The sequence below is a fragment of the Passer montanus genome, unplaced genomic scaffold (assembly GCF_014805655.1).
Source record: "Passer montanus isolate IOZ18808 unplaced genomic scaffold, ASM1480565v1 scaffold11, whole genome shotgun sequence".
NCBI classification, from domain to species: Eukaryota; Metazoa; Chordata; class Aves; order Passeriformes; family Passeridae; genus Passer; species Passer montanus.
In genome coordinates this window covers 10917565-10936092 of record NW_024357613.1, presented here as the reverse complement: position 1 = coordinate 10936092, position 18528 = coordinate 10917565, and the positions used below count along the sequence as shown (strand labels likewise).

The 18528-nt window shown below is 40.8% G+C and overlaps 1 protein-coding gene across 5 annotated transcripts in view; it reads left to right on the top strand.

Moving 5' to 3' along the window:
* Positions 1–18528, top strand: part of ANKRD6 (ankyrin repeat domain 6) — a 91946-nt gene that overhangs the window by 14941 nt on the left and 58477 nt on the right. The window contains exon 1 of one of the 5 annotated variants that reach the window (XM_039726119.1): positions 669–783. The exons of the other annotated variants lie outside the window; for them this stretch is intronic. The gene's annotated coding sequence lies outside the window, so the exon portion shown is untranslated. Of the gene's footprint in view, positions 1–668; positions 784–18528 lie in introns of those variants that run through there. 5 annotated transcript variants of the gene reach the window in all.

The following is an 18528-nucleotide window of genomic DNA, read 5'->3' as shown; positions in this document are numbered from 1 at the left end:
TCCTTTCATCAGCCCACCAGTGTTAATGTATGCACTCCTCTCTTTCTTTTGAACAAGACTATGTGACAGCCACAGAAATAAAGCAAGTACAATCATTCTTCACTGTTTATATTTATGCATTCATAATCATAATTCATAAGCATGTTCACAGGTATAGAAATCCACTCCAGCCCATGCTGAGGTCACCAGTTACAACAGGTGCCCTAAGTCTTATCGGCATCTTCACTGCCTTTCAGAAAGTGCCAAACCTGTTCTCATTTATGCTGCACTCAGCCACTAGACGTAATTTCTCACTATTCAGTAACCAGGTCCTCTCCTTTCCCCCCACTCTAAAGAAAAAAAAAAAAAAAAGCTTGACTCCCAGCATTCCTCTCATGTCTTACATATATGTGTGAAAGTCTGTGGCAAGAAGCTGACTCTGTTCCTCACCACTAGCCAATCCTCTTCTGTTGCCTTATATGTGTGTGTCTTCTAGCACTCATTCCTGTAGTTCAGGTGCTGGAGGAGGTGTGTACTGTGGTTTTAAACACCCTTCGGTGTGTGTCCTGTGGATCATTAGCATAGGCAAGTGGTATGAGAGAACACAGAGGCAAGGGGTACTGCTGGATATTTGGTTTTGGTTTTCCATGGCTTTTATTTAAAAAGGAAATTAAACATGAAAAACCGTAAGAAGAGAAGAGGTGGTGTAAACCTTAAAGACGTCATCGAGTATTTGCTGCTGTGTGGGAGACATGGACTGTGTGGTGCACGGGACAAGCAGTGACTGGGCAAGGCTCTGGAGAGGTAAGAGTGCACTTTTGTGTGGAAGCCATGACCTGGAACCCAAGAGCAGGCTCGCACCATCGGGAGAAACGCTTGACTAATTCTGGCAGTTCCTGCTCTCTCCATGATTTGCTTTGCAGCTTTAGTGTTACATTAACTCCTCCTTGGTGTTACATTAATCCAGGGCAAACAAGTTCCTTAGGTTTCTTGTTGCACTCCCAAACAAACACATTCATCAAAACTAGGATAACTTTCTGCACATACCTTGCTTTTACTGCGTTCTTCTGCATGCATTGACTCTGCATACAAGTCTGAAAAAATATGTGTTTCGTGATTTTTGTTTCCTTGTTTTAATACCTATCTCTGTAAGTACTATATTGAGGGGTTAGATCTCCAGGGAAGTTGTTTATTAAATCCAAGGAATGAAATAATAACATAAACAATGTTATTATCGTTATTATCATTATCATTATTATTATTACTACTATTTTGTCCATTGTATGGTCCAGAGCAGAACTGTGTCTGAAAATGCAGAGAAAGCATTCTTTGAGAGGAGACTGGCACTCTGTTGCAAAGGTTGCCCAGATGCCAGGTCCAGTACTCGAATAAGACATTTCTTGCCCATATTGGTTCTGCTGACTTTGTTTCAATCTCTTAATTGGTTTTTATAAGCTTTGAATCAGAGCAAGGAAGAGTAATGTTCTTCTCATAAAAGTGGTAGTAAAACCTCCTGCCACTTCTGAAGTGAATTTCTGTGTGTCCTCATCCCAGCAGGTCTGTCAGCAAACTAACATGGAGTCTAGCAAGAAGGAAACTTCTTAAATAGAACTTTTCCCAACCAGATGAAAATACAAATCTGTTGTTCTCAATCTCCAAACCTGGTTTATATAAGAACTCAGATGCCTTGTAAGAGAACAGCTACGAGACTGTTGATGCAAAATTGCAAGTATTGTTCTTGTGTGTAAACAGTTTGTCAATATTACTGGAGGTACTAAAACATTAAAAGTAAAGAGAAAAACTCTACTCACCAAGGGAATAGTCCTGCTCTGCTTGATGCTTCTGACAGAAGTTGTGCTGTGTAGGACAGGAACAGGATCGATTTCAGATTCTCCATTTCTTTACCCTCTGCTGCTTCCTGCTGAACTACGGTTTTCCCCCCCAGTAGCCTGAAACACATTCCAGAAATGTCTGTGTGAGGTAGAAGAGTAAGAGTGCCAAGGCTACTGATGAATAAGAGACTTTGTGATCAATCTTGTAAAATTGGACCTTTTCATTCAGAGAATAGTTCTCAATTACTCAGTCTTTTGTTACCTTCTTTTGAATTGCCAGGGAGAGGAGGAGATGTTAAGTGTTGTCCTGCAACACTTCCCTCTAGTGTACCTGAATTACCAGAGGGGTGAATTGCTTTGACGGGGAGGGGGATGGATGGGGGAAAATGCGGAGGAAGTTGACTCAGTTTGTTAAATCTGAAGATGCAGCAGTCGTATTACCTCCTTTCTGAAACTCCACAGTTTTGGGATATTTAAATTTACATTGGAAGTTTGGTTTTTAACTTGCTGATCCAATCTGAGAGATGATGATGAAAACTTACAGCTTTAAAATCACCACTTTTTAAACAGATATTCAGGTTTTACTGACAGCCAGTTCCTTGGAATAAATTTTTTTTCTATTCGAAACTGTTTTTCAACAATATTGTTATTCTAAGATTTGGTTTATTTGTTGATTCTTCAGCTTGGAGCTTCCTACAAGGAGAATGTGGTTTGCATGTATATTTTAACCAGGCTATGTCAGAATCCCGTACACAGATTTTTTTCCTGCGTAGGGTTTTCCTGCAGTAAGAGCTGGAGAGCTATGGCAGTTTCTATCTTAACAGGGTGGCATGCAGTGTGTGGTTGGGGCTGCAGCAGCTGTGTCCCAGGAGTGCACCTTGGTGAAATTAACCTTCATGGGTTAACTTCAATGGTAGTATCTGATTGCTAATAGGCAATAGTAATATGTAAACTTAGATGTGTGAGCTGTCTCTTCAAGAAGGGGCACTTGGTGCAATGGAGGAGCTGCCTTCTAGTTTGACAGGAGTCCTTGCTTGTGAAAGCTTGCAGTTAGCAGAATTGAGTCTCACAGACCTGTCTCCAAACCCTTAGTTCTTCATTAGGTCTGACAAGGTATCATACACATGTCTTTGAAATTAATCAATTCTTTGAAATTCCTGTGATGCTTTTTAACTTAAACACCTTGAGAGAGAGAAGTGTCTTTAAAACAGTTTCATATTTTCCCCTTTAATTATTGTAGGAGCTCCTGTTGTCTCCATTTGCAATGTTTCCTTCTCTCCCATCAAGTTGAAGTGGGCAGCTCTGCTGCAGCAAACACTGTAGCATCCTTTCAGCATTGCTGCCAGAGCCATCAGTTTCCAGCTTCAAGGGAGCTGCTCTGTCTCCACAGATCCTTCCAGCTTTTTGTGTTGGCTGCTGGTGCATTGGCTTGGCAGCAGCTCTTGTCTGGGAGAGCTTTTTAGAGACTTCAGTGCTTATTTTTGTATGGAAATCTTGTGGACAAAATGTCTAACTCAGGAGGTAGGCAGCTGCTTTCCACACTGCACCAAGTTCTGTGTTTCACTTCTTTATTGTGTACAAGGGGTTTGGCTGGCAAGACTGTGCTCCCTCTCTGTGCTGCTTGTTCTTCTGAACAGCAGCCGCCATCCCTTCAGATCTCAGGGGGAGACCTCGGAATGCTGTGGCAAGCATCCAGATCTTTTCAGTGCTGGGGGAATGCCCTGGCTGGGTGCTTGTTGAGCAGCACTGCAAGATAGCCAGATGGGGCTACTTCCCTCCATCACCAGACAAGAAAGGAGAGAAACCAGAAGTGGGTACAAGTTTCAAGAGCAAGGCAGCCTTTTCTCCCTGTGTCTGTGAGGGAGGCACCCTGACAGCCCATGCCACCAGCTGTGCCTGATGCAGAGCTGCACTGATGGCTCTTCCCTTCTCCCTGCAGTCTGAAGATGTCAGATGGCTCTCTGCTCTCTCCCTGGGGGTTTTGTTGTGGCAGGGCACCCCAAGAACACAGTCCTTCTGAAGAGCTTCCCACATTTGCAGGGATAGAGCAGGCCTGCCAGACTCACACACCACAGATGAGTGAGTAGTATATGATGAACTTGCTCTTGATTTCTAATGTGAAACCTTGCTCACTGATGTAGGGGGGAAAGAGAAGCACATGCCTTTTTAAAAAAAATGATTTCTGTGACCAGTTTTGTCCTCCACCCGGAAAAAAACGGTATTAAGGGCATAATTAACTTTTAATGATGAACTTGCTCTTGATTTCTAATGTGAAACCTTGCTCACTGATGTAGGGGGGAAAGAGAAGCACGTGCCTCTTTTAAAAATGCTTTCTGTGACCAGTTTTGTCCTCCACCCTGCAAAAAACGGTATTAAGGGCATAATTAATTTTTAAGGGAATGAGTCCTGTCATAGACCAACATTGCTGCTTTTGCCCACCTAAGAAAATTCACTGTGGAGTCTGTTCTTCTAGCTGGGTAGCTCAGCACTGGCCTTATGGGAAGCAGATAGATAGACCCCTGCAGAAAAGAGAGCTGTAGACATATGGTTCCCTGCAAGTGTGCTGAGATACTCTTTTCTCTTGGGCCAGCAGGTGACAGTCTCCCCTCCCAACAAAGGGACTTCATCATTCTTTAACATTACTGTGAAAGTGAGGTTCTATTCTTAAGGCAAGATGGCAAAGCTGGTATCCTCAGTTTTCCTTAGACATTTCCTAGGTTTTTTTATGGACTCATAGAAGTTACTGATTTAAGTCATAAAATACTGAATATTGTGAAATTGTAGTGTGCACTTGCCCAAGAGGATTTGTGGCTGTATATTACACTTTCTCCAGAATGGTGTGGAGAGGAGGAATTCTCGATCCATTCTGAAGATTTGGGTGTTTTGTTTTGTAAACCAAAAAACTAGGTTGTTGCCTAGTGTTGTTGCTGCAGATCTCTAAGATGTAGTGTCCAGGACTGAACATGTTTTGCAGGATGTTTGCTCTCTCATCGCTGCCCTACTCTCTCTAACCCCAGCTTGCCACTTCCTCCTTCATTTAATGAAGACAGAGGGTTCTTTATTGTATGATAGCCAAAATGTAATGTGATAGTGTTGCAGGAGAGCTGGTGGAATGGTACCAGGTGTTTGGTGCTTTCTGTTTCAGGGAGATCTGCAGCTGTAAGAATGGCTTCTGTCTTACTCGGTCCTTATGCAGGAAGGGAAGGCAGGTTGGGAATACTTTGTGGTGTGGCACTATCTGTGCAGCCACAAGCTTTTTCGGGAGCTGCAAGTTGGTGTGGATGATATTTCTCACAACACGTGAAAACCTCTGAGTTGGCAAACCAAATAGACGTGAAAACCCCTACAGAATCTCCAAAAGATGCAATTTTTGATCACATTTTTTCCTGAGGGAAGTTTGGGCAGTCTGTTCTTGTATAAAGGCATCAGGATTGTTTTGTCCCTGGACAAAGGAGAAGCAGCTGAGGTTTTCTTATAGAATGTGCATTTAGTTAGCTGGTTCTGATCATCTGTAGATATTCCTGCTGTATCTGTTTTACCTTCTGTTGTGCTTTAAGAGAACCAGCACATACTACAACATCGTTTTTCCTGATGGGCATATGAATAAAGCAGGACTGATAAATTGTTGTTTCAGAAATGCTTCTTGAAAGACACATACATCATTTTGTGGACAAATTCAATAACTAGAACATGTTTTCTTCATTTTTCAACATATGTCTCAGGAAACATGTTATCCTATGTGTTATCCCACGAACACATTGTTCTTTGGAAGTACTGTTGACTGTGCTTATTAATGCATAGTGAAAATCTCTTACAAAGAGAACTTGCATAGCCTGTATGGAAAAGTAGCTTAATTCTCCTGTCTTTAAAGATTACTTTCACTTTGGAGCTTCTCTCCCAACAACAGGTTTAAAATAAGACACTTATTTATCAGTTGTCTTGCACAATTAAGCCATTAAGGCAGTCTCAAAATGAGTTAATAGCCGTAGCAGCCTCCTGTTCTCTTTCGCTTTGGAGCTTCTCTCCCAACAACAGGTTTAAAATAAGACACTTATTTATAAGTTGTCTTGCACAATTAAGTCTCAAAATTAGTTAATAGCCGTAGCAGCCTCCTGTTCTTTCACAGAAGGATGTGTAACTTTTTCTTCTAGCTAAATTGTGTATCAAAATTTTAAAAAGTCTTCTTGGAAATATTCCTTTGCAGAAGGAGTGTTCAACCTGCCACTGGATCAAATTATATTCCCATATGAAAACATCCTTTGACCCACTAGTATCTTGTATTTTTTCTGTCAAGTAGAATACGTGCAACATAAGCCCTGAAACTGGATTCATACTACAGTCATTGTACAAATGAATTTATTTTAGAAGTGGCAAAGTCTTTCCATATTCTCCCAGTATATATGCTGATTAATATTTTCTAATCTCATTCATATCACATAATAGTTGGGTTTGGAATGGGATGCCTGGAGGTGTATGGAAGCTGCACACTTCATATGCTGGAACAGTGCTTTAAAAACCTGAAGGAAACTAAATCAGGTCCTCATACAGCCTACTTTCCTGATTGAAGATGAAACTACTTTTGGCTCAGTAGCTTTCAATTGTACTGCTGATCTCCCAACAGTAGTACACTGCTATCGATTTCATCTTGAGTAATCATTTCACAGCTGCCCTTACATCATTGCCATGTTTTTGTCCTTCGCCCTTGACTGAGCTTTTGAGCAATGAGCATCTGGTGAAGGTGATGACAATGATGAAAATGTAACCATTCAGAAAAAAATAGCAGCCAAGGACGTTTGCACCAAGAGGTTTGTGTTGGGTGCTCAGCTTCATAGGTGAAGCAGTAAAATCTTGTCAGGAGGTCATTCATTTTGAGAGTAATTGGACAGGGCATTGCAAGTTTTTATGTTGTGTGATGAAAATGTAACCATTCAGAAAAAAAAGCAGCCAAGGACGTTTGCACCAAGAGGTTTGTGTTGGGTACTCGGCTTCATAGGTGAATCTTGTCAGGAGGTCATTCATTTTGAGAGTAATTGGACAGGGCATTGCAAGTTTTCATCTCATATTATGAAGAGTGGTCATGCTGGTCAAAATTTCAAGCTAGTAAAAGGTCATCTCTTGATTTTTCTTTTAAAAAGAGATCAGCCAGGTCTGAAGCCTGTCCTGTGTGTTTCTTTACCCACTGTATGCTGACATCATTTGGACCTATCTGCTGCTGGAATAAAAGGCTATTTTGCCACCTGTGTTCACCAGCTACTCTAAGCAGAGAAGAAAGAAATACTTTGAATCCATCTGTTAAGATGGACTAACTGCCAAGTTAGAAGTGCTGCTTGGACCCATGTAGGCATGTGAGAACTAAGTAATTGTAATAGTTTACTTTCTTTTACAGCCCCTCAAGGCAAGTGTTTGTGATTATTTGCTGTAAGATACAAATCAGAAGCAATATGTACATTAGGATTTGGGAACTATCACATTACCCTAGTGTAAGAGGAGAAAAAAGAACCTGGGTAAATTTCCTCATGCTAAGGAACACCTATTATCTGCAGAATAGATACCATGAACTATTTTTAAAAGATACCTCTTGAAAGCAAATTTCAAGAATTGTTGAATTTTTCTTTTTAGTTGGTGGATCAGAGAGCCATTACCCTCTTGTACAGTCTTTGTTCCAGTATCCTGCATAGTCATTTTGCTGAGCAGCGGAAGGCACAGAAGGAAGGAGGGTCACTGCATGCTATGAAACCTCTCCTGCAGCCCTGCATTAATAGATTCCTTTTTTCTGGCCTGTGTAATATCTGTCAGCTGCCCCTCGTGCCATGTTTGCAGAAGGATCATTCCTGCAGTGTACTTGGCCCCAGTTTGTGCTGTGGCTGAATTAGATCAAGCCAAACCAATATATAACACTTTTTTCTCCTGGTTAGATTGACCCTGGGGGTAAACCTGTTCTCTGGGGCTATGTCTGGTTTTATATATGTGCTGGGTCAAGGTATTAACTGTTAGCCAAAGTTACTGGCTTGTTCACGGTTCATTAAAAATAAAGCAGACAAGCTAACACTGAATCGACTGCTCCAAAGCTGTGTTAATGTTTTCCTTCCTGACACAGGTGGGGACCTGACCTCTTTCCTCTTACCAGTGGTTTTGTATGCAAGAAGCTTGTCTTTAAAATCTCACTTGTCAGTAAAAACAGCTGTGTTATGAAATACAAAAGCTCATCTCATCAGTAAAGGAAAATACTCTTTTGCCCTGTAACACAGTACAGAACAGGGCAATGTGGAAGTGCAATCCCTCTGCCTGACAGAAATATGTAAGTCAACTCTGAAACTGTAGCTGATGTAATTTACTGACCCTGAGTGCCGTTCTCACCTTCGGAGCATGTCTCCTAGGCAGTTTGGGAACTGCCCAGTGCCTTAAAGGACACCTGGGATGCTTTGTGTTCCCAAGCAGTGCAGCTGCTTTTGTGGATGCAGTGAGAACTGTACTCCAGTTTCAGAACTCCTTTTACCCTGTGGGTTAACAGCAGCTTTTGGTGCTGAGCACGTATAGCTGTGAGATACTTCCAGCCTTGCCTCTTCACTCCTATTCAGAAGTGGTGCCAACACTCTATAACTCAGATGGTGGGTTGGGGGGATGCCTTGTGGAGGTTGCATTTGCTCTGTAACTCCTCTATCCAGAGCATCACAGCTCCTTATGACTGCTCTGCTCTGCTTTTGTCACAGTGGTCCTCGCTGTGCCAGAAAGCATCCAAATGAGACCTTCCACCCTTCTTTGGCTTCCTCAGGGTAGATAAATTGCACCCTTGAGAGCAGTAATAAATGTGAGTTTTGAATATTGCTTTTTAACTTTTATCTTCCTTTCTCAGTGTTTTGATTAAGGCAAATTAAAAATTAATCACATAGCAGCCTGTATTCTAAGGTCATGCAAGTTAGCAATTTGAATTCATTGAGCATGATGGCGACATAAAGATAAAACGAGAGGTCTCAGGGGGTCTTACAATACTAATTCTTTAGAGATGAGCAAAATAGCAGACTGAGATTTGCTAGATTCAGAGGCATGCTGGGATAATCAAACTATCCACACGTCTGGAATCCTGTACAGTGAGATCCTAGATAAACATCCAGACATGTAGACTATTAGATATTCCATATTGCATTGTCATTTCCTTGTCACTGCAAAAAATATCCCCGTACCCAAATGGGAACAAAATGTCACATACACTTCCATGAGGACGACCATGTCTGCTCTAAGTATCCTGCGCTTATTTTAATTCTGGCTGGAGGTTTGTCTCTGGTTTCACCCTCTGTAAGGTGGGATATTGGCACCACCAAGTACCTTTTTGAACAGCTAAACTAAGTGTTACCTTTTCTGAAAAAAAAAATAAAATTAGGCACTCAGTCATCTTCTTAATAATAATAATGATAATGTATTTTTATAAAGTATATATTACGTAATTTTCTAAAATCAAAGCACTGGGGCCTAAATAGCAGAGCTTCATTAAGCAGATGAAATGAAAGAAGAGAAGCATCTGGCAGAAGAATGGAGGGCAGTATAAAAATAGAGGCATATGGTTGTTTGAGTAGCATTAGTAATTTCTGAAATTACATTGCCTATGAACCTCTGCTCCATTCAAAGTAGAAGACTGGGCCAACAAAGCCAATTTTCAGGACACTCACACAGTGTTCCTTTCTTCCTGAAAATAAGTGGCAGAAGCTTGGGGAAATCAGAGGTAGCTTTTGTCCAGGAGAAATTTTTTCCACATTTACAATTTTATAATGTACCCTAAAACAGTCTTCAGAAAGCAAATCAGTTTGTTTAAAAAAAAAAAAAAGCTGTTTTCCTAAAACATATGCCCCAATTAACTGTGATTGGTCAGTATAAGGATTATTGAGAATATTCCTTGTTTAAACACACCCCTTGTTTGTACATATTTATCTGTATAGACTGTATGAAGAGGCTGGCTTACTCGGTGCTGGGTTTTGGAGTTTTTGCCATAACATGGCTTAACAGAAACATGTATTTCAGAATAATTAATGATTTTTTAATGATAATCTGAAGTTAAAGAGTCAGTTTCAAACTTCCATTGTAAACTCCTTGTTTCAGTGGTTTTGTTTGTTTGTTTATTTGGGGATTTTGTTTATTTTTGCATTGCTTTGTTTTTTCTTTCTCCTCCCTTACATAATTTTCCCCTACTCTCTCCTGTCATCATTTACCTTCCTTCTAAGACATTTAGCTGGGTGTAGATGGTAGTGCATTCTTGCAGTACCACTGGATGTGTCAGTAAATCTGGAATCAGTGTCTCTAAAGTTTATAAAACACAAGTGTAAGAAAATCAAATGATTCTCTCAACAGCACAGAGAAAGCCTCTGTCAGACCTGGGACTGGAATATAGATACGTATTCTGGTCACATCACTGGACTGTGCTACCTCTGTGTCTACTTGCTGTTTTGTCTGTCTGACCTTTTAATCTTTCTCATCTCATTGCTCTCCTAATTTGAGTCTTCTCAGACAGTCTGGGCTGCTTTAGGCCTGGCCACTCTGGAACTGCTTTGGTGTTATATGTTCATCTGGCTCTCCACAATGTTTTCCATCATGGGTGTAACATAGGCAGGACACTGCTCCTTCTGGGATCATAAATGTGCTCACTAATAATATGGTGGGGTATGGGTATGCTGCTTATTAAGAAAGACTTCAGAATGTATAACTGCTGTTGTCTATGGAGAATAGGGTCTTCAGGATTATTTCTCATTTATGTAATTGTGGACACCATTATATTTAGAGACTGAATGTTTCCTGAAGTAGAGAAAGTCTTTTTGACAGTTTGTGGAAAATCCCCATGCATCTCTAAACTGGACAAGTGATGTGGTGTAGTCAGTAGGGGATTATGTTAAATGGGAAATGCACATTTTGCTTTAATAGTCAAAGTACAAGAGCACCTTATTCCACTGTAAGAAGAATGGCAATTGGCAGCTTGCTAAAGGAGGTTTTAATATTTTTGAGATTTTAATAGTGATAAATACAGTGATCCTGTATGCAGAATGCTTCTAGTTGTTAAATAAAAGGCACATTAAAATCAGTTTTCCCACATAAAGGTGAATAAAATTTATTTCTGAAATGGAAAAGCTGTTTAGCTCTGTAAAAAGTGGTGAGACCCGTACTGGTTTAGAGTTAACACTGGAGAGGTTCAGCACTGAGACTGTTTAATTTCACTCAGTTTTCCATTAACTGCAAGTGCTCAGCTTTTCATGTACATTTTTAAAGCAATTTGGTTAGCAGAAATGGGATGATGTAGAAGTTGCTTCTCTCAGAAAACTCACTGGTGAGTTTTACTGTAATTTAATATGGTCTAGTGGTCACATTCAAAGCGATTAAAGTGAGAAATATACGTTATCAGTTTTCATACTTCACTTAGTCCCATTTTTGAGGTGAAGAGATCTGGGGGAACATGACTAACTCTGATAAGTAGTCTAAGATTTCTTTGTCAAGGTATGCTAAATTAATTAAACATAGACAACTTTACAACAACATCACTTTACTTTTATGCCAGTTTAATAAAGTTGGGTTTAAGTCACAATCTAAGTCACAGTGGCATGTCTTATGCACACAAAAAAGCCTGTGCATTTTTCTTCCTTTGCCTACTAGAACCAGTAGTTCTCTAGCCACTACTAACATGTCCAGCCTGAGATGTATGTTTTGTCCTTCAGCACTGTATTCTTTATTTCCATTTAGGTTTTGGTTCACTGTGTCTAACAAGTGGTTTCCTCCAGTATTCCTGCTTAGCCAGTTCATTCCTATTTTGGCATTTTTAGAGTTGATTATTCCTATGTGAATGTGGAACTTTGCACTTTATTGATTGCATCCTCTTTATTCCAGACCATTTCTGCAATTTGAAATGACTTTGAAAAGTGACCTCTCTCTAAAGAACTTGAAACTTTACCTGTTCTGATGTTAGAGAGAGATTTCACAAGTGTCATGTCTGTTTCCTTGATCCCAAATCGGACTGTTGAACAAAACTAGACCCAGAATATACATATATGGGAGCCTATCAGAAATTTTAGGACAGTTTGATAAAGAAACTTGCAGAGATAACTACTGAGCTATGGATTTTCTAAACCACTTGGGCACCTAGCTGGCATCCATAGGTTGTATTTTTTTAGTTCATGTGTGATTGTCAAAAGCCTTGCTGAATTCAAGATGCATACACTGCTCTTCTTTTTGCCTACTGAGAGGTTACCCCGTCAAAGAAGGGTAGTGTGACTATTACATCAGGCATGATTTTTGATGATTTTTGTGCTGTAAGAGGTATTTTATCTTACTTTCATTCTTGTATTCTACTTGTGGTGCTTAACCATTTATTTCTGGGTGGTAAGGGCAAGGGTGGCAGATTGTAATTCTCATAGTTTTTCTTCTTATCACATTTTCAATGACAATCTTAAGCTTCCTTTGTAGAAATTGACAATTTTCTCTCTTCTCAGCAAGTTTATAAATATGAACCTAAACAGGTGTAGGGACATTAGTTGTGCATTTTAAATTATAATATTTTTCAGACTGTCCTGACCTCCCCCTTGTTTTCTCTCATGGGCTTTCTTTGGTATAATAAGGCAGGAAAATGAGCAGGTATATTGTCTTAGCTGGACCAAAAAACTCCTCCTCCTGGCCTGACACAGTGGCCAGAAGTGGATGGCTAGGGAAGAGAAGGAAGGAAAACTGTCTCCCCTTGACTCCATATGATCCTTCAATAGCTACATCATCCTTTTTCTGGATAAGATGGGGTTGGATAATAATGACCTAAGCTTGATTTCCTAAATTCCATAAATGAATGTTTGTCTTGGTTTCTGTAAACAGGTCTTTTGCTGCAACATAATTGTTGCTGGATATTTAAATAATGAATGCTTATATCTTCATCAGAACTTTCCTGTAATTTTTCCTGATGTTACCCTATGACTGCTGTAGCTGCAGTGTTCTTTTATTCTAAACTGGCTTAGAGAATTAAGGCAACTGCTTATATATTGTGTGAGAATTGAATGACTATAACATTATTTTGGGGATATGAACCTAGCTGATAAAAGGTTTATCTAAAATGGTTAAGCAGCATTTTTTGTATTTTAAATGGAAACGGTCAGCTGCTTTTAGGGAAGAGTGGTGAAAGGATGACAGACTTTGAGAAACAATAGGAGAGAAATATAAGGTGCAGGATATGTTTGGTACAGCTGAATGAACATACTGAAGTCATAGTGCTTTGAGCTGAAGAGCTGTAAATTTGTGTACATTTTAGAGATTAGTCCATGAGATGTGAGCGTCAGTGTTACTTGCGTGTTTTATGAAACTGATGATTGGGCAGATGAGGCTCTGCAAACACCTCACCAGGTCTAGGAATCCAACGCAATGCTTTATTTGCTTGGAGTTCATCTGTGAATGAAAGAAGAAAACTATATAATTTTATTTCAGTGTTGCTCACAGCAAGTCTGAAAGTCTGCTGTTTTCCTTGGTTGCTTTACTTTTCATTATAGCTGTGTTTCAAACACCACTGTCTTCTCTGAATGTGTTGGAGGTCTCCATGGAGAGCCAGCATGGTCAGGATGGGCAATATCCAGCTTTAGGCTGCAGGCTGGCATGATGCAGAAAACGCTTTGGCAATTGTACTGAAGTGATGCATCTTCCTGAACTTAATCCAAACCAAAACAAAGTAACAGAAAGGGTTTTTTCTTTCCTTTGGCACTTCTGCTGTGATGCTTACTCTGACATCACCTTTCCAGTCATTCATGTGGCATCCCAGGAGAGGCAAGACATGAATTTCTAATATAAGTAATAAACAGGAGCTTTCCTCCTCCTCACCTAAATATGTAATTTAATACTGCAGGGACAGAGGAGAGGCAAGACATGAATTTCTAATATAAGTAATAAACAGGAGCTTTCCTTCTCACCTAAATATGTAATTTAATACCGCAGGGACAGAGCATATGCTTTCTTTGGCAGGTCATTTTTAAGAGTCGTCCACACAATTTTAATGCCAAAACGCTTCACTTAAGTAATTCTGTTACAGAGGGATATTAACAAGCTCGTGCAAGAAAGGCAAGACATCTTCTCCTTGGGTTTGAAACAAGTTGGAAAGTAGATGAGGGAAGGAGATTTACAAAGGCTCTTCCAGATTCCATGAGCAGGGAAATGTTTTGCACTAGCAGTGCATTTGGTGGGGCACAGAAGAGGCTGTGCTGCTTCAGCCAAGAGGCAGGAACATCCTCTAGGGAAGAGCTGAAAGCAGGCTCCTAGCTCAAGGGGTGTGAAGGCAAGGCTGTGCCATGGAGCTGTGCAGACTCATGTTTTCTGGTGCTCTGGCTCTGTCCTGCCTGGGCAGCACCAGTCATGTGGGGACCAGTGCCAGAACGGAATGTGGCCTCATCTGAGTTGCTTACAGATGAGGAATAAGTGTGCTGGCCCATGATGTTGTTTAGTCTGTTTAAATTTGTTAATGTGTAATAATGTGAGAATTTAGCAAGGAACCCCCTTCCTCCCCACTTCCCTCTGCACTGAGGCTCTGCTTGTATTGTTTCCTTTCTTCTTTTTTTTTTTTTTTCTTTCCTTCTCTTTTAATGTTCACCAGAAATGTGGAATAATGGAGTTTTACACTGCTGCAGCAAGTGTAGCACCTGCCATGTGAAAGCTCTCCCTTTCTCTTTGAGTGAAAGCCTTAAGCAACACTTCTCCCAGACAGAGATTAAGGCCTTGGAATTCCTGTCTGGGGTGGACATTTGATTAATACAGGGTTCTTTTATTGTCACCCTGCCTTTCTGCTCTTCCTCATTAGAAATCAGTGACTCTTCCCCAATTCATTCATGACACAGAGAAAAGAATGTCTAATGATACATATAAATACAGAAATATATAGCCTGCATTCAGCTAGTAAAATGAGCTATTTTCCCTCATGGGGAGGGGATTAGGCAGAGGGGCATTTGTCTCCTGCAGCTGCTGGTAGAAGCCTCTGACAGATGGCAGTGCAATATATATATATATATATATACACATATGGGCATGCATGTATGTGCACACACAAGTAGGAGAAAGAAACACAGTTGCTGTTCATAGGTAATTTTGTTTCGTGTTTCTGTTTCAGTGAAGGGATGAGGTGGCCTGGAGTTGTTGGGGGTTTTGCATGTGAAGGTTGGAAATAGTTTTGCTCCTGCAAGCTACTGTTTCTGTTAGCACTTGACAGCACTATTGGACGGGAGAGGATTTGTTTGCTGGGGAACTCCAGGGAGGGGTGTGGAGGTGTGTTTTGGCCACAACAGGGTGCTCTGGGGACATAATCCTTCCTGTAAGGAATTGCACAATTTACAGAGATAGAAATGGGTGTGTTGATAGTTCACTGTAACCCTTTTAGCCTTTATTTCCAAGGTTCTCTCTGCTTTTTAGTGATGCAGTCCTTACAGACACAGACAGGGTGAATATGTGCATCAGTTCACCTGGGGTTAGAGTTCCACAAGTGCTTTTCTGCTGTCCTCTCCCTGCTGCCTCCCAGCTGAGCAGCTGCAGGTCATGCCAGGGCTGGTATGTGGGGCTTGCTGCAGTTCCCTTCAGCCTGGTTGAGAGCACGAGCACAAGATCTGTGGTGCAAAGCCAAACCAAAACCAAGCTCTCTTGGACTCATGCTTGTCCTGTGCCAGGGCAGTGTGGAGAGACTGCTGATGCAAAGAGAGGTGGGAGTTGCCTGGAGGAGACATTTCAGGTCAGCTGTTACTGGAGGGGGTTTGATGGGGAGCAGAAGCTTTCTTCTGAAATGGCAGGATGGTTATGTGCAGCGCTGGTGGTGGGACCAGTGTGGCCAGGGCTTGCCTAAATCCTGGAGCAGGGTTTGGAGCTGGCTGGAGCCTAGCTGTAGGGATACATGCCAAAGGTGCCCAGAGCAGGGTTACCAGCTTCAGTGTGATAGGTGGTGGCACAGAACAGAAGGAGGAGGGAGAAATCACCTTAGGTATCTATAAACTATAATGCAGAGTGTAGAAAGTAATGTGAATAAAATAATATATATAAAAAATATATAAAAATCAAACTGTAACGAAAGTTTCACTTTGCTCACCTTTTTGGTCTCCATGCTCAACCCTGGTGGTCTTGTACTTTTGTCATTTCAGTTTCTGACAGAATTAAGGATCAAAAAAAGCCCCCAGCCATTGTGGTTCAAGATGAGTTCAGGTGAAATGAACATGAATGAGGCAAATGTACTTGGACAGGTGCTTTGTGAGTGCTTTCTCAATGGAAGATGCTTCTCTGTCCATTGCTGTGGAGGTTCTGCCTTCAAAATGTACTGGTCTACTTCAAACCATAAGGTGGCAGTGGCCAGAACGTGCCTTCCTTTATCTTTCACTTGGTTTTACTTCTGTTTTTCATGTTTCAGCATAGTAAAGTTTTTATTATCCCAGCACCTCCCTAAGAAGCTTATTCTACTGCTGTGTATAAATTGACCTGGTTGATAACAGTTTCAGTATTAATTTTTTTCATGCATTGTTACATGGGTACCTGGAACTGTCAACTTTCTTTGGTAGTGGTACTGCAAATCAAGAACCAAAAACTACAACCTCAAAAAGAGGGTATTTCCACGAGCACCTCTTCATTTTGTTTATGCAGGTATTGTCTCCAGCACAGAACGAGCTTCATTCTTGCAGCTCTGGCAAATGAGCTGTGACACACTCTTACTGATGCTGCTGCTGCAAGTAATCAGCTAGAGGTTATTTTCCTGAATGAAATACATTTAAATGGCAGGGAAGGAGAAGACTTGGGTTTATTTTGATTGCTTTTCCCCATGATATTTGAATACTGCATTATGTAATATGGACAGTTATATACAAAGATATTTTCTCTATACGTTACCATAAATCAAGAGAGAGTTTTAAAAAAACTCAAATTGCTTTTCCTGACTGCCTTTTCCCTTGAAGAGCCCAGGAGCTTAGATCTGAATGCTTCAAATGAACATATTGTTCTATTTATGCTGAATAAAACTATAGATTTTTATGTTGGATAATGTATCTCTGAGGCACATATCATCACCTGAATGTACTGAACATTTAGAGTCAGCACTCTTGGTTTATGTTTTCATTCCCAGATCAGTGCTAAAGGAATAGTTATAAAACTGCTTATCAGAGGTTTCAATAAACATTTTTGTATAGTTGCAGAGTGATTAAGATGTAATAACCTGTTTGAGATATGTTTGAGAAATAAAGCACTTAATAACCTAGTGCTATACTAGCTGTTACAGAACAGCGGTGGGTTTCTTCTCTTTACCAAAGAGGTGATAAATTAGGATGTTTCACTGTGCAAACTCCATCCTTTTTCTTAGGTTCAGCTTCTTTTAAATTGACAGGAATGGGAAAATAAACATGACAAAGATAGGTATAATCGCTCAAAATTCTTCATTCAGAGTGCATGAACATAAATTGGGGGTGCATGAATATAAATTGAGGGCACAGGGGTGAATTTGGAAAAACAGAACATAAATTTACTCTGTAATCTGTAACAGGCTCAAATGTGACCAGTTTAAAAAGTGTGGGAGCCTTTGAAGGAACTGAGGCAGCAATGGAAGCACTCACTCGCTTGCTGGCTTGTGCACGCAGGCGTGTGTGGCTGCTTATTTTTCAGACAATTGTGCCAGCACTGTAAGAGCTCTTGTTTGGCACAGCACCACTTGAGTGCACTGAGACTGGGCTGCTTGTTTCATCCCGGCATCTGGTGAGATTAAGTATTAGTGCTGCTGTTTAATGAACAGTGTGCGGATGTGCATGAGTATTTGGGGTTGTTTTTGTTTCCTCTGGTTGGTAGCCGACAAAGCTGTAGGGATGAACAAAGCCTTCCAGGCTGCCTACTACATAGATTAATTTACAGCTGCCAGTTTATATTAGTTGTTCTATTTATTCTGCTTCGGTGCTTTTTTGAGGAAAGGAGTATTTCTTAGTCAATTGTCTGGCAAAGAGAAAGGAATTCAAGAAATGTGAAGCAAACAAACTCGTGGTAATTAGACAAGCTTTTGGCAGATTAACTGTTTGCTCCCTTTTCTTATGATATTATGTTACACGGAAGGACTGAAGTTTGAAAACAGAATTTAAGTTGACGTCTGAACTTTGTCTTTACTCTGCTGTTCTCTGCGTTGGCGATGCTGAGGCTTGATGAATGGCAGCTATAACCACGTCTCTTGTCTGCCTATTTAGCCTAGCCCTACGGGAGGTTTTGACAGGCAGAGGAGCTTATGTCTCTTGTCTCTGCAGCTTTTATGATGCTGTAGATTTATCAGGAACTTCTAATGCTCTTTTTTTTTGTTTCCCTGTAACTCTCTTTGTCTCTGTTTGCACTGAGTCCTGTTGCTGTGTGCTGACCACCTGTTGCAGCCAGGACTGCTGGCTCTTTCTGCTGGAGATGTCCAAAGCTCTGCACAACCCTGCACACCCTGAGAGGCAGCTCTGTGCATTAGTGGTTATCAGTGAGGGCACGAAAGAAATAGCTGAGAGTTTATCCAAGAGCCATATGCAAATGTCTGAATGTTGATAAGGCAGACTGACTGATGTCTTGTCTGTTTTCTAAAATAATTGCTTTGGAGGACTCAAGTAGTTCAGAAGGGGATTAGCTGGTTTACTTAGAGCAGGATCAGGCACACTGGGGCATGTGCTCTTCTTTCCCACCCTCAGTGGAGCCAGTAATTTGTTGTCCAAATTATGGAGCATAAGATCAGACTGGGCTAAATATAATC